Raw genomic sequence first — 13,177 nt, forward strand, 5'->3', positions numbered from 1 at the left:
CTTTTTTGACCTTAAAAGCAATCATAAAATGACAAAATAATGGGGACAGTAATTTAAGTTACAATGTTTTTGTAACCGGGTTGGTTACATTTAGACATACCCTTTAGTTTTTGAATGAAAACTATAAAATTAGGAGTCTTCGCGCTAAATTTTCCCATTGCCGCTTTCTCTCTGATATCTTTCGAAACCTAACCGCTGCCTCTCTTTCTTCTTCTATAATCCGATTTGCATTCAGCCGTGACTGCAACACTCCAGCCAAGGAAGCCATCGTGACTCCAGTTAAGGCAGCTTTGCGACTCTAGCCGTGACTCCAACTCCAACTCCTTTGGTTTCCTCTCCCATCTCAGGTAAGTTTGTACGTTTTATTTCTTCTCTTTATTTCTCCTTTTATTTTCTTTTGATTTTGATTTCAGCCATTGGTATTTGGCCGATCATTTCTTTAGAATGGTGTGTTGATTTGGCCGATCGTTTCCTCGTTTTGCTTGTCTTTTTTTTTATTATTTTTTTTATCTACCTTTTGTCTCGTCTCTGATTCTGGTTTCCGCATCAAAACTCGACTTATTATAAAGTATTTCCTCTTGAATTTAGTGGAAGCTTGTTTCCTTTTTGGTGAAACACAGAAAGGAGAGAGCCCTTGGTCATTCTCCATTTGATTATCCATTGTTATGAGTTTTTTTTTTTTTTTTTTTTTTCAATTAAGAGAATGTACACAAACCAGAAAGGCTCTGTTTTGTGTACATTCTTGCTGCATCTTAAGATTCTACATATCTTCATAAAAGCTTGATCACTCTCAATGAAACAATAAGTGAAAAAAAGGGGAATAGAGTGAGATATGATTCATTTGTATCCTTCTGTTGTCATGATTCAAAAAAATTAAACTTTAAACCAGTGGTTGCATACTGTAATAGAAATTCGAAAGATGAGAAAGGGGGTTTGGCCTCAACAAATGTTCAAAGATAGTCATGATAAGAAACATTGAGATTAAGATTGCAGTAGCAACAAAACCAAAAGAGATGGCATTTAATGTACTCCCATAATTCTTCAATGAAGTATCCCTATCTGCTCCTCTCTGAGATTGGCTTAGATCAGAGGTAGCATAGATATTCCATTCCTTCGATCTCACCGGACTAAATTCCTTCATGATTTATTTTGAGAACAAACTTATCTTGTGAAGCCTTTGTTTTTTTTATTAGGAAACAGCTATGGAGTTAACAACAGCCTTGAAGAATGAGAGACATTGCACAGAAACAATGCTATAAACTGGAATGGGATCTTCATAGATAGCTTCTTAATTTTTTTAATGACTGAAATTTCTGGTTTATCTGCCCCTACAACCCAACAAAAGAAAGCAAGAAAGTTGACACTAAATTCACATTTGAGTATCATCAATTCAGGAATGATGCATTTTCATCAGTCATGACAAACCTTTTATGAACATTGTCACACTATAGAGATATAGAGAATTTGAAACTGAAACCGAATCTTGATTCAAATCTTTAAACTAAACATTTTGTGCTTAAAGAGGAGCAGTGAGAAAGAAGGGAAGATGGGGATGACAAATGAAGTCAGTGAGGTTCCAATATAAGGGTGCAGGATACAATCCAAGGACAGGGTATAAGAGAGGGAAAACATTATAAAAGAATAACTTAAAAAGGAACCTAGTAAATGTAGAAACGCAACCCTAAAACGATGCAGAAGATAATGGAAAAACAAAACAAACAATGCACACGGATTTTAAGAGGTTCGGCAAGGTTGCCTACGTCCCCGGTGAGATGAGATCTTGCTTCACTATCAATGGAGAATAGGGTTACAGCGCTCGTCCTCACACCTCTCAGTATTGCTTACATTACAGAGAAAAAAACCCTCGCTACAAATATATAGCGAAAAAAAACCCTAATCTGGAAAGTACACAATTGCCCTCAAATAAAAAATTCGAGCAGGGGGTTGCGCCCCCCTACACCCCCTGCTATGTAGGGGGGCCTCCTGCCTCCCTTGCAAGCCCCACGGCCTGCTAACCGGCTAGCGGGACTGCCGTCCTGCCTGTCTAGGTGCTGCACTAGTACTCCCTGGATTAAACTGCGACGGAATACAAGACAGCATACACCAACAGTACAGATGCTATTGTGCATTGTATTTCTCTTCATAATCTGCTAAAATTGTAAGATGGGTTTAAACTATTAGTTTAGCTGGATAGTTTTTTCCCAACCTAAGCCCCAAAACCAGAACTACAAAGTTGTTGTATAGACAATTTCTTGTGATTTGCTAATATGGAATAGAACTTCTACCTTTTCTCCTAGTCTTTTCTTCAGTATCTAAGAGTTACTGATGAAAATAGAAGATCAAGACTCTTAGTTTAGTACCAAGTTGAAGGAAGTGTACCTGTAACTTACTAACTTCATAGTATCTGGTCCTTGAAAACTCCCACTATCCTAGAATACTTCAAAGGATGATTGATATGTAACTATCACACTTGAAAGAAAACTTGATCTCCAATTAGAACTTTGAGACAATAGAGCATATCATCAGATATGAGTGGGCATATAAATCTATGACTTCAAAGTCAGTCATCATTGGAAAGCATCTAAAGATTACCACAACAATGACACACTAACAAAACCAGAGACCCAAGAAAGTGAAATCAAGATCTTCCATAATGCCCTCTCCTATAATATTCCTTCATGAAGATAATATATATTGTTAGAACTAAGCCACATTAACTGGACAAATATCTGGGAAATGCAATCAAACTTCGGATAGTAAAAGACAACCTATACCACAAACTAAAAGACATCTAAACTTGAACATATTAAGACATCCACTTATATCCAATGTCTAATGACTGCTGAAATGGAGAGTAAGGAATATTTTTGTCAAGACCCCACTTCCTATATTCTATTTTTTTATAGTTTCTATTTGTTGTTGTTCTATGGTTTCTTATTCTATTTTTTATAGTTTCTATTTCCCATATTCATGTTCAGTTTTAATTCACTAGTTATTAAATCCATTTTCTCCCTTTTTAGTTTGATTTTGCTTGTTATTCTATATGTTAGTTGTTAGTTGTTGTATCCCTATGCTTATTGATGAGCACAATAATGTGTGAAATCTTAGGGATATAAGTGTACATTTTGCCCCACTTTGGATAGTATTATTTATATTTTTCTTGTTTTTTTTAGTTTCCAAGTCTACAAGAGAAAGTGTTTAAAGTGACTCAAGAACCGGTCCAATCTTGAACTAACTTGTCCAAAGGTGGGACCCACTCATTGGTATCACATCCTTTCTCCTACAAAATCCTGAAGATTATTCTCTCTGCTTGCCACCTCACAAGATCATGAAGATGCTATGTAGAGATTCTTTTCTGATTTAGTCAAGATTGCAAGATATTGGTTAACATTGCTGGGAAGGAATAGAATTTATTAATTTTGGAAACAGATTCTCTCTTTCCTCACACAATATCTCAGAGAATGAGGATTTTTACTAAGATTTAATTTTATTTAATTTTCTTTTTTTTTCTTAAAGAACCCTTGTAGAAGGAAGGAGGCAAGACCAAAGCCCTATAAAAGTCCCTTCCTCCCCCTCCTAGAAGGATTATTCCCCTTAGTTTTTTTTCTAGTTTATGCTTAGTTCTCTTCTCTCCCTCTCTCACTCTCTCACTCTCTTTAGTTTTAGTTTTTCTTTATTTTCGCTTTAATCACTTTTTTAATAGCTTTTTATTTTAATTAATGCAAGCACTCTTTTATTTTTATTCTGCCTTTTATATTTATGATTTATGCAATTGAGTTGTAATTTTTAAAGTTATAGTTCTAGGCTTAGATCTAGGTGACAAGATCACAAGCCATGGAGCATCTCTTTTTTTTTTAAATTCAGTTTTTTTTTTTCAAGATTTGTTTTCTCCAGGCTTAGAAATTTCAGATTTGGTTCATTCCAGATCTGGTTTTTAGGGTTGGCAGTATCTCAAATCACCCAAGCTTTCAAGTTCAAGCATTGATTCAAGTAGGTAGGCTTCTTCAATAGTCTTCACTCCCCCCTCTCATTTCCTCTTCTGACTACCCTTTCTTTCTTAATTTAGGATTTTAATTTCAGTTGTTACATTATTGCTTTCTCTTTCTCCCAAGGTTCATGGTTAGTGTATGTGTTGGCTTTGCCCCTCCTAGCCATAGAACCATCATTTTATTGTTTTTATTTTAATTGTCTTCCTTTCCCTAAAGCTAAGTAGAGTAATTCTTGTAAGAGTGACTCTCTGGTCAAGTAGGGAAGCTCATATTATGATGCATCCATTGGGTTAAGTAGAGGAACCTACTTATGAGTCTCTCTCTAGCATTATCCTCTTTCTTTTACTTTATTTTTATTTGAGCGTTTTTTTTTTCCTTTATTGCTTTTTAATTGTGTGGGTTGTTTATTTTTAATTATTTATTTATTTAATTTTAATTGCTTGGCTTGTGTATTTAATTTATTAGATGAAAAATAGTTAGGATGTTATTTTAGATACATATGTTTAGGACGATAGTTAGAATTAGATCACAACCATTAATCGGTTCACTTTCGCATTATTAAAAGAAACCAAAAATAAAGTGACTGCTCTCCCTGTGTTCGACCCGTAGCTACATTGATCCGTATGGTTGTGGTTACATTTTAAATCCTAACACTTATTATTTCTGAATTACAGTTACAGAAAGTAACTGATTGTCAATGCTTTATTTTTTGATATGTCGTTGTTCACTTATAACCGTCAGATTGTAGATTAAGGTGTTGTGGTTGACGAAAGTACCAAAGGGTGAATCGTTGTATTAATTGAATGGATAGAAGTTGGGTTGAAAAGTCAAAGGACCCTAGGTTCTGCGTAGAAAATGAATACATAGATGGGGTAAATCAATTCTTAGATTTTGCTTTTGCCAACTCACCCAATAGCAAGAAGATCTTATGTCCATTTCTACAGTGCATAAATCAATATCCGAAAACATGGGAAGAAGTGTTTAGCGACTTGATATGTAATGGAATTATAAGAAACTATATTTTTTGGAGATCCCATGGTGAAGTTACATGTTCAGATATGCCTACAACTGAAGGTTATTTTGAAATTGATGAAGAAGACAATAATGTGTTAAGTGATGAACATGATGAGGATAATACAGTTAACATGCACGACATATTAAATGATGTCTTTAGCATGAATGTGCCTGAAGCATCTGCAGTTAGTGGCCCAAGTAGGTACAAAGAGAGAGCAAGTCATGAGGTGGATAAATTTTATAGACTGGTACAAGATGCATAGAAAGAATTGTATCCAGGATGTAAGGATTTCAGCAAATTGTCATTCCTTATTCAATTATACCATATAAAGTGTCTTTGCAAATGGAGCAACAAGTCATTCTCCATGTTGCTAGAATTATTGAAGAAGGCATTTCCCCCAGAGAATACTATACCGAAATCTTTATATGGAGCACAGAAGATCATTAAAGAATTGGGGCTAACCTACAAAAAAATTGATGCATGTCCTAATGATTGCATGTTGGACTAGAATGAGGCATCGAATTTTGAGTTATGTGGCAAATGTGATACTCCAAGTTATGAAGTAAATGAAGCAACAGGGCGTAAACATTCAGTAAAAACATTGTGCCATTTCGCTTTGATACCAAGGCTGCAAAGATTATACATGTCATCCACAACAGCAGCTGAAATGAGATGGCATAAAGAACAGTGTACGGATCATGGGAAGTTACATCATCCTGCATACTCAGAAGCCTAGAAAGAATTCGATAAACGACATCCAACATTCAGTGCGGATGCTCGAAATGTTAGACTTGGACTAGCAACTGGTGGTTTTAATCCTTTTGGTTTAAAGAGCAGTGGGCATAGCACATGGCCTGTTGTTGTTGTACCATATAACATGACTCCATGGATGTGTATGAAACAACCATCATTTATTTTGACATTGTTAATTCTAAGTCCCAGACAACCGAGCAATGAAATAGATGTGTTTTTACAGCCATTGATAAATGAGTTGAAGGAACTGTGGGATATTGGTGTTGACACCTATGATGCATATAAGAAAGAGTCTTTCAAATTACATGCATGCCTTTTATGGACCATAAATGATTTTTCTACCTATGCTAACCTGTCAGGTTGGGGCACTAAAGGTGCATTTGCTTATCCGTGTTGCAACATAAATACATTGTCAACTTGGTTGAAATATGGTGGTAAGCATTGTTACCTAGGTAGTCGTCGATTCCTCGACATGAATCATAAATTTTGGAGGGATAAGAGATCCTTTAATGGTCATGAAGAGTTTAGGGAACCACCGAAGCCACCTTCAAGTAGTGACGTGCTATAGCAGTTGGAGGGTGTTCAATTTCCTACATTTGGGAAGCCTCCTACTGACAATAATTTGAAGAGAAGGAAAAGAGTCAGTGAGCACCAACATGAACTACCATACAATTGGAAGAAAAAAAAATATATTATTCAATTTGCCATATTGGAAGGATAATCTAATCCATTACAATTTAGATGTAATGCATATAGAGAAGAATGTGTGCGATAGCATCATTGGGACATTGTTGGATTTAAAGAATAAAACAAAGGATACCATCAATGCACGTCTAGACTTGAAGGAAATGAACTTACGGCCATCTCTGCATCCACAGATGATTGAGGGGAAGAAAAAAACAATTATTCCTCCTGCATGCTACACATTGTGTAAGGAAGACAAAGAAGTATTCTGCAAGTGAAGGTCCCTGATGGTTATGCTGGAAATATATCACAATGTGTGTAAGTCAAAGAGAGGAATATTTCAGGATTAAAGAGTCATTGTCATATTTTAATGCAACAATTACTTCCTTTGGCACTACGTTGTATTTTACCAAAGACTGTTAGGTCCGTTCTGATTTCACTGTGTGGCTTCTTTCGTTCTTTGTGTACTAAAGTAGCACGAGCAGAGGATTTTCATAAACTTGAAGCAAGTATAGAAGAAACACTGCCATCTTGAGAGGCTGTTCGCACCTGCATTATTCGATATTATGGTTCATTTACTAATTCATTTACCACGTGAGGTAAGACTAGGTAGACCAGTACATTACAGTTGGATGTATCCTTTCGAAAGGTTAATGTTTATTGTCAATTCAATTAAAAATATTTTATTGGTGAAAGAAAAATTATTAAATTTAGAAATCTTTGTTGAACCCAAGTAGGTTCATAAAGACATTAAAGGATTATAAGGGTAATCCAAGTCGGCCAGAAGGCTCAATTGCAGAAGGATATATTACAGATGAATGTCTAATATTCTGTTCAAGATATTTCAAAGGTGTGGAAACATGGGTCAATAGACCGAATAAGAATACTGGGTTCGGAGAGATGAGTAGGCCCATAGGAAAGGCTAAGTTGATTAGGCTTGAGATGAAATAAAGAAATCAAGCCCACCGACATGTACTTTTTAATTATAATGCCCTTGAGGGATATCGGAAGTAAGTATTAAATTGACAAATTTTGATATGTGAACTTTTTATATGATTCAACACATATTGATAACCTAAAGCGTGCTTTCTTATTTCTTAGACATCATCTTGAATAAATTAAAAAGGCATAAGGTTGTAAAGGCAGAGAGAAAAATAGACTAAAGGAGTATGCACAATCATTCCCAACTTGGTTTGCATGTTATGTAAGTTTAAAGTGGGTTTACAAAATGAGTTCAACACCCCTACCATAATAACATGTGTATTTTATATTGAATAAGTCGACAAGCTATGACAAAGTGGGGTTGAGGTGCCTGACAACATTAAATGGTTATCGAAAGGGCCTAACTGGGAGGCAAGAAGATACAAGGGATATATTATCAATGGCACCCGGTTTAACACTAAGGAACGTGAAGCTAATTTGCAAACTCAAAGCAGTGGGATCTTAGTGTGGCAATAATATCAAGCATTAATGGCCGTAGAGACCTTAGGCCCGTCGAAGGAAATGTAGCTTATTATGTCATATTGAAGGAAGTCATTGCGTTAGAATATTCTTTGAATCTAAAAATAGTGTTATTTCGATGTAACTGGGCTGACACTAACAACGGGGTGGCCAAAGATGACTTCGGGTTTACACTTGTAAACTTCAATCATTTGAAGCATACTGGGGTAAATGAAATGGATGAACCATTTGTCTTTGCTACACAAGCAAATCAGGTGTTTTATGTGCAAGACCCCACAAAATCAAAATGGCAAATTGTTATAAAAACATTGAAATGTGATAATTATAATATGGAGGGAGATGTACCTGAAGACAATGTTCAAAATTGGAAAGAAATATCACTTCAAAACATTGACAGTAGAGGGGGACAAGTTGGTGAAGATGATATCGATCTTAGTGTGATAAGATCAGACATGGAGGGAATAATAGTGGATGCGCCCTTAGAACTAATCAATGCTTTGCAAAGTAACACATAAATTTATTGAGTATGATTTTTTGTATATTTTGTTTTAAGGGTTAGTATTTTATTCAAAGTGAAAAAATCAATTAAATGTTAGCTAATATCGTACGGACAATAGTACTTACCATTCAAGTGATGTTGTCTTATGGCAGTTGTAAAATATGAATAATGATTATGTGGACATTGCTTCTACGAGTGCAGTTGCATCGGATATGGCTATTCTATTTTATCAACATGTAATGACATATTTAGTTGATTTTATGATAATGTATTCACTTGTTTTTATCACTAAATTGTATTTATTTGTTGTTGTAAATTGTTATTTTATATGTAGACAACCATCGTAAGAAACGTGGTCGGTCAAGAGGATTCGCTACAACTTCTTTGCCAAGTGGCCAAAAGGTAAAAGTTAGGACCAATCATTATCACCAAGGGGTTGGTAAGGAGGCATCACGATTACTTACATGGATGGGCACACATGTAAGGACACCTACCACGATGCCACTAAATTATTGGGAATGGCAGAAAGTTCCTCAACACTATAAGGAATCAATTTGGGAAAAAGTTATGGTATGGTGACACCAATATTAACATTTTTAATGTATGATTTTTGTAAAGTGTTTTTATTTTATTTTTTTAATTAATATACTACATTGTTTGTAGGACTATTATGAAATTGAAGTTTTAGCAAAAAAAATGGGTTTTTCGAATAATGGGTATCCAGTGGAAGGACTTCAAGCTTGAATTACAAGAATTATATGATAAATCAATGACGATTGATGAATGCTTTGCAAAACGTGATGTCCGTGTTCCATTGGATCAGTGGAAATTTCTTATAGATATGTGGGGTGATGTGAAGTATCAGGTAATGATGCCTATACAAACCTGTTACATATTTTCGTATTTGCTTCTTGAATATTGTATGATTTGTGTTTTCACTATGTTAGGAAATGTTTTCGCAGAATAAAGAGAATAGAAAGCTACAGAAAATGAGTCACACTGCGGGCCGATAAAGTTTTGACCCAAGTTTTTTATGAAAAGGTTAGTTTCGTATCATGTGAACTACACTTTATTGGATCATTTGAAGAACCAATGATGGTATATTTTGTATTTTTTATCCTTTTTTTATTTGATCAACTTTAGGAGATCGGTGAAGAACCGTTAAAGATCGATTTTTACAAGATAACACATGTGAAAAAGAACTTAGAACCAGTTGATGAAGAATCAGGCAAAAAGCTGGTATATATTGTGTTTTTTATTCATAGTTACTAGGTCCTTGATCATTGTTGGTAACTTGCTCGGTTTGCAATAATTTGTAGAAAGAGATGGAAGATAAGTTAGCGGCGATGCCAGTAGAATTACAGAAAAACAAAGAGACTCATGAATCCATATGGACACTATCATTTGGTGAGGAATCACATGACCGAGTGCGCCTAGTTGGAGTTGGGGTAAGCCCAAAAGACCTTGAATCGTCGAAAAGTAATGCCGCACCCAATCGGAAGAACAAGGAGTTGCAAAATAAAGTGGAGATGCTGTAGGAGAAGATGGAATTAGAAAGGAAGAAGAATGAAGATGTGATTAGCAGTATGCAATCACAAATTGAAAAAGTTACCCAACTCTTCATGAATAGAAGCTTGCAAGATTCAGTTAATCTAGGTAAAGATTAGTTCTTCTCAATTTTGATGTTAGAGATTATAGTTTTATCAATAACGATATCCATAAATTTGTGATCATCTTTTGTTTTCAAAAACCTGGAAGTAACTAATTGAAAATTCAGCTTCTACATGAATGTTATACATTTCCTACTCTTGGGTAAGACAATTCTTCCTCTTATACATGAAAGTATATATGTTAATTTTATATTTTGATTTGTTTCATTTTGTACATGTAATAAAGTGTATGAGGTTATTTTGTAGGAAAGTAGAATAACTCCTCCGATTTCACGATGGGCATATTGTCCCATTTTCTCTTCTTATTCTTGAGTTTAACTTTTGTATGAAATCATTTTCTGTAGGAAAGACAGTATGATTGCTACATCTTCTTGGTTAACTAGAATTCTTCATTACTTTCATACTATATGTCCAATCTTAATGAGAATTTTGCTTCTATTGTCTTTTTTTTTTTTTTTTTTTTTTTTTCATTTTTAGATTCTGAATCTTAATGAAAAGTTGCTTCAACTGTCTTTTTTCTTTTCAGTGACCTTTGAATACCTGTCTAAGATTTTCTTATAAATTAGATAAATGTGTTTATTGACTGAAAATTTGTTATATGTGCAGGTTGACATAATTGAGATGATTTTCTCTTATTCTAAGGGTTTATAGATAGAAAATGAGGGCATCATGCTAGCAGGAGAAGTGAATGAGATCCAAGACCTTTACAAATCAAATTTGATTTACATTTCACATGAGAGGAAAAATGTATCTTCAAATTCGGCCCAAGGAACCAAACTCTAGCCATTGTAGAAGATTCTCTCTTAGCAAAATCTACAGAATAAATTTCAAAGATTTCTGATGAGGTGGACGAATTCTACAATGAAGATTTAGGTTGAGTCAACCTTCTATTTTGGTTTTTAACCACATGTTGGGATGAATTTTTAGTAGTTTCATATTTGTGATCCTCTACATTAGAAAATATTCTAGAAGAACATATCTTCTATTTTGGGATTAAGGGAAATATTGTAAAGAGAATTGGATTATCAATTTTGGGTAGTTTCTATTATAGGGTTTGATTCTTATTTGCTTTCTATTTTTCTTTCATCTTTCTTTAGGTAGCTGAACTCTATAAATAGAGGAGCTCTCCTCTCTCAACCAGAACAAGCTCCCTCTCCCTTATCTCTCTTCTTTCACTTCATTAGTTTATGTTTACAAGTTGTAATTTTTTATTTTCTCTCTAAACTTTCATTGGAACCATTAAAGTTGTAATTGAAGATTTAGAAGCATCTTCGGAGTTTGGATATGCGAAAGCTTGGAATTTATTCTCTTCTTCAATAAAATTCCGTAGTTGTTCTTCAATTTAGGTTCTTTTATTTTAAATTGTCATTGCTATGTCTTTTATTTTTATTTGAATTAGTATAATCAACTCTCTTGATATTTACGCTCTGCCTAATTTGGAACTATGCTAATTAAGCACTCAGCCTCCCTCAGTTCGACCCATAGCTACAGTTGACACTGTGCGCTTGCAATTAGTATAATTAGTGTGAATTACATTTGAGCCCAACAGTTTGCATGCATTGTGCCAAAATCAATTGCAATAAAAAGATTCGTGATGGTGTGGTCAGAGGGAGACCAAGGAACATGGATGGTTTCAAATAGTAGGCTCGAAATATTGAACTTCATCGAGAGAGGACTAAGTAGCCTTCACCGGCTCTTATCCCTTAGATAGTTTGGCTTCAAGGATTATGAGATCGATCAACTCGTTTTTGTAAGCCTATGGCCACAAATGGGAGAAGGTAGCTACAGCACCACTGAAGAGATAGTTGTGATGATCCTTGGGGAAGAAGAAGGCCTATTGCTACACTTACTCATCCATCAAGCCGTTGAGCCACTTCTGAACTAGACAAGCATTGGAGAGAGCGTCAAGTTTACTGATGCAACTGAATCAACCAACTTAGATACCACTAATAAAAGCATCAAGTCAGTTGTTGTGTCTATTGTTGAGCCATCTGTTCATGATTGTATGTCTATTTTTCCTCTTAAAGAAAATTCAGAGTTTGAGTATGCCAAGTCTATTACTCCTTCTTTCATTAATGAAATCTCTTACTCCAAGTATGACTTGCCTCCTTTTTCTGATAATGATCTTAATGAATATCATAACTTAATGAAATAACGCAAACCAAAGAAAGCCCATCCCATCCGAGAGGATACTAGGGTTATTAATTTGAGACCTGACCAACGCTCTCGAGTGGTGAAAATTGGCACCACCTTAAATGATCAAGAAGCAGAACAGATGGCCAGCCTTCTGAAAGAGTTTATAGAAGTCTTCGCCTGGTCCTATGAGGATATACCTATGATTGATCCCAACATCATGCAACATTGATTGCCAACATATCCCAATGCAAATCCAATTAAGAAAAAGCTCAAGAGAACGCATCCGGAATGGAGTGAAAAGATCAGAGAAGAGGTCATGAGATAAAGGAATGCGGGATTTCTACAAGTAGTAAAGTACCCCCAATGGTTGGCTAACATAGTACCAGTTCCCAAGAAAGATGGTAGGGTGCCCATGTGCGTCGACTTTCAGGATCTTAACAAGTGAGTCTGAAAGATGATTTTCCATTGCCTCATATTGACGTACTAGTCGACAACACAGCATGACTGGGTTTTCAAGATACAATCAACTGAGCATGCACCCATATGATCATGAGAAATTAGCCCTTACTACCCATAGGGAACTTATTGTTACAAAGTGATACCCTTTGGATTGAAGAATATCGAGGCAACTTATCAGAGTGAAACTATAGCTGACAGGATGCACAAAGAGGTGAAAGTCTATGTGGATGACATGATAGTGAAGTCAAGGGACCGATAGGGGCATGTCCCCACATTAAGGAGATTCTTTGCAAGGATCAAGAAGTACCAGTGGAAGTTGAACCCTTATAAATGAGTATTTTGGGCAACAACAGGAAAATTATTGGGGTTCCTGGTGAGTGAGAGAGGCATTGAAGTCTATCCTGTCATGATCAAGGCAATTCAAGAGATGCCCATGCCTTGCACTGAGAATGAAATACGAGGATTCTTAGGCCATATTCAATACATCAGCCCATTCATAGCCCAACTGATT

The 13,177-nt window shown here is 35.4% G+C and overlaps 1 long non-coding RNA gene across 2 annotated transcripts; it reads left to right on the forward strand.

The window, feature by feature from the left end:
* The first annotated feature begins 200 nt into the window (after nt 1–200).
* On the forward strand, nt 201–11,412 carry LOC122064537. Of its 2 annotated transcripts, none has more exons than XR_006135743.1 (7): nt 201–347; nt 8,736–8,971; nt 9,065–9,266; nt 9,349–9,442; nt 9,545–9,640; nt 9,721–10,213; nt 10,678–11,412. It is a non-coding gene; the product is annotated as an uncharacterized LOC122064537 (long non-coding RNA). The 2 variants fall into 2 exon arrangements; XR_006135744.1 differs by having other exon boundaries at nt 9,364–9,442.
* Nucleotides 11,413–13,177: the final 1,765 nt, after the last annotated feature.

Source organism: Macadamia integrifolia, unplaced genomic scaffold (genome assembly GCF_013358625.1).
Source record: "Macadamia integrifolia cultivar HAES 741 unplaced genomic scaffold, SCU_Mint_v3 scaffold1678, whole genome shotgun sequence".
NCBI classification, from domain to species: Eukaryota; Viridiplantae; Streptophyta; class Magnoliopsida; order Proteales; family Proteaceae; genus Macadamia; species Macadamia integrifolia.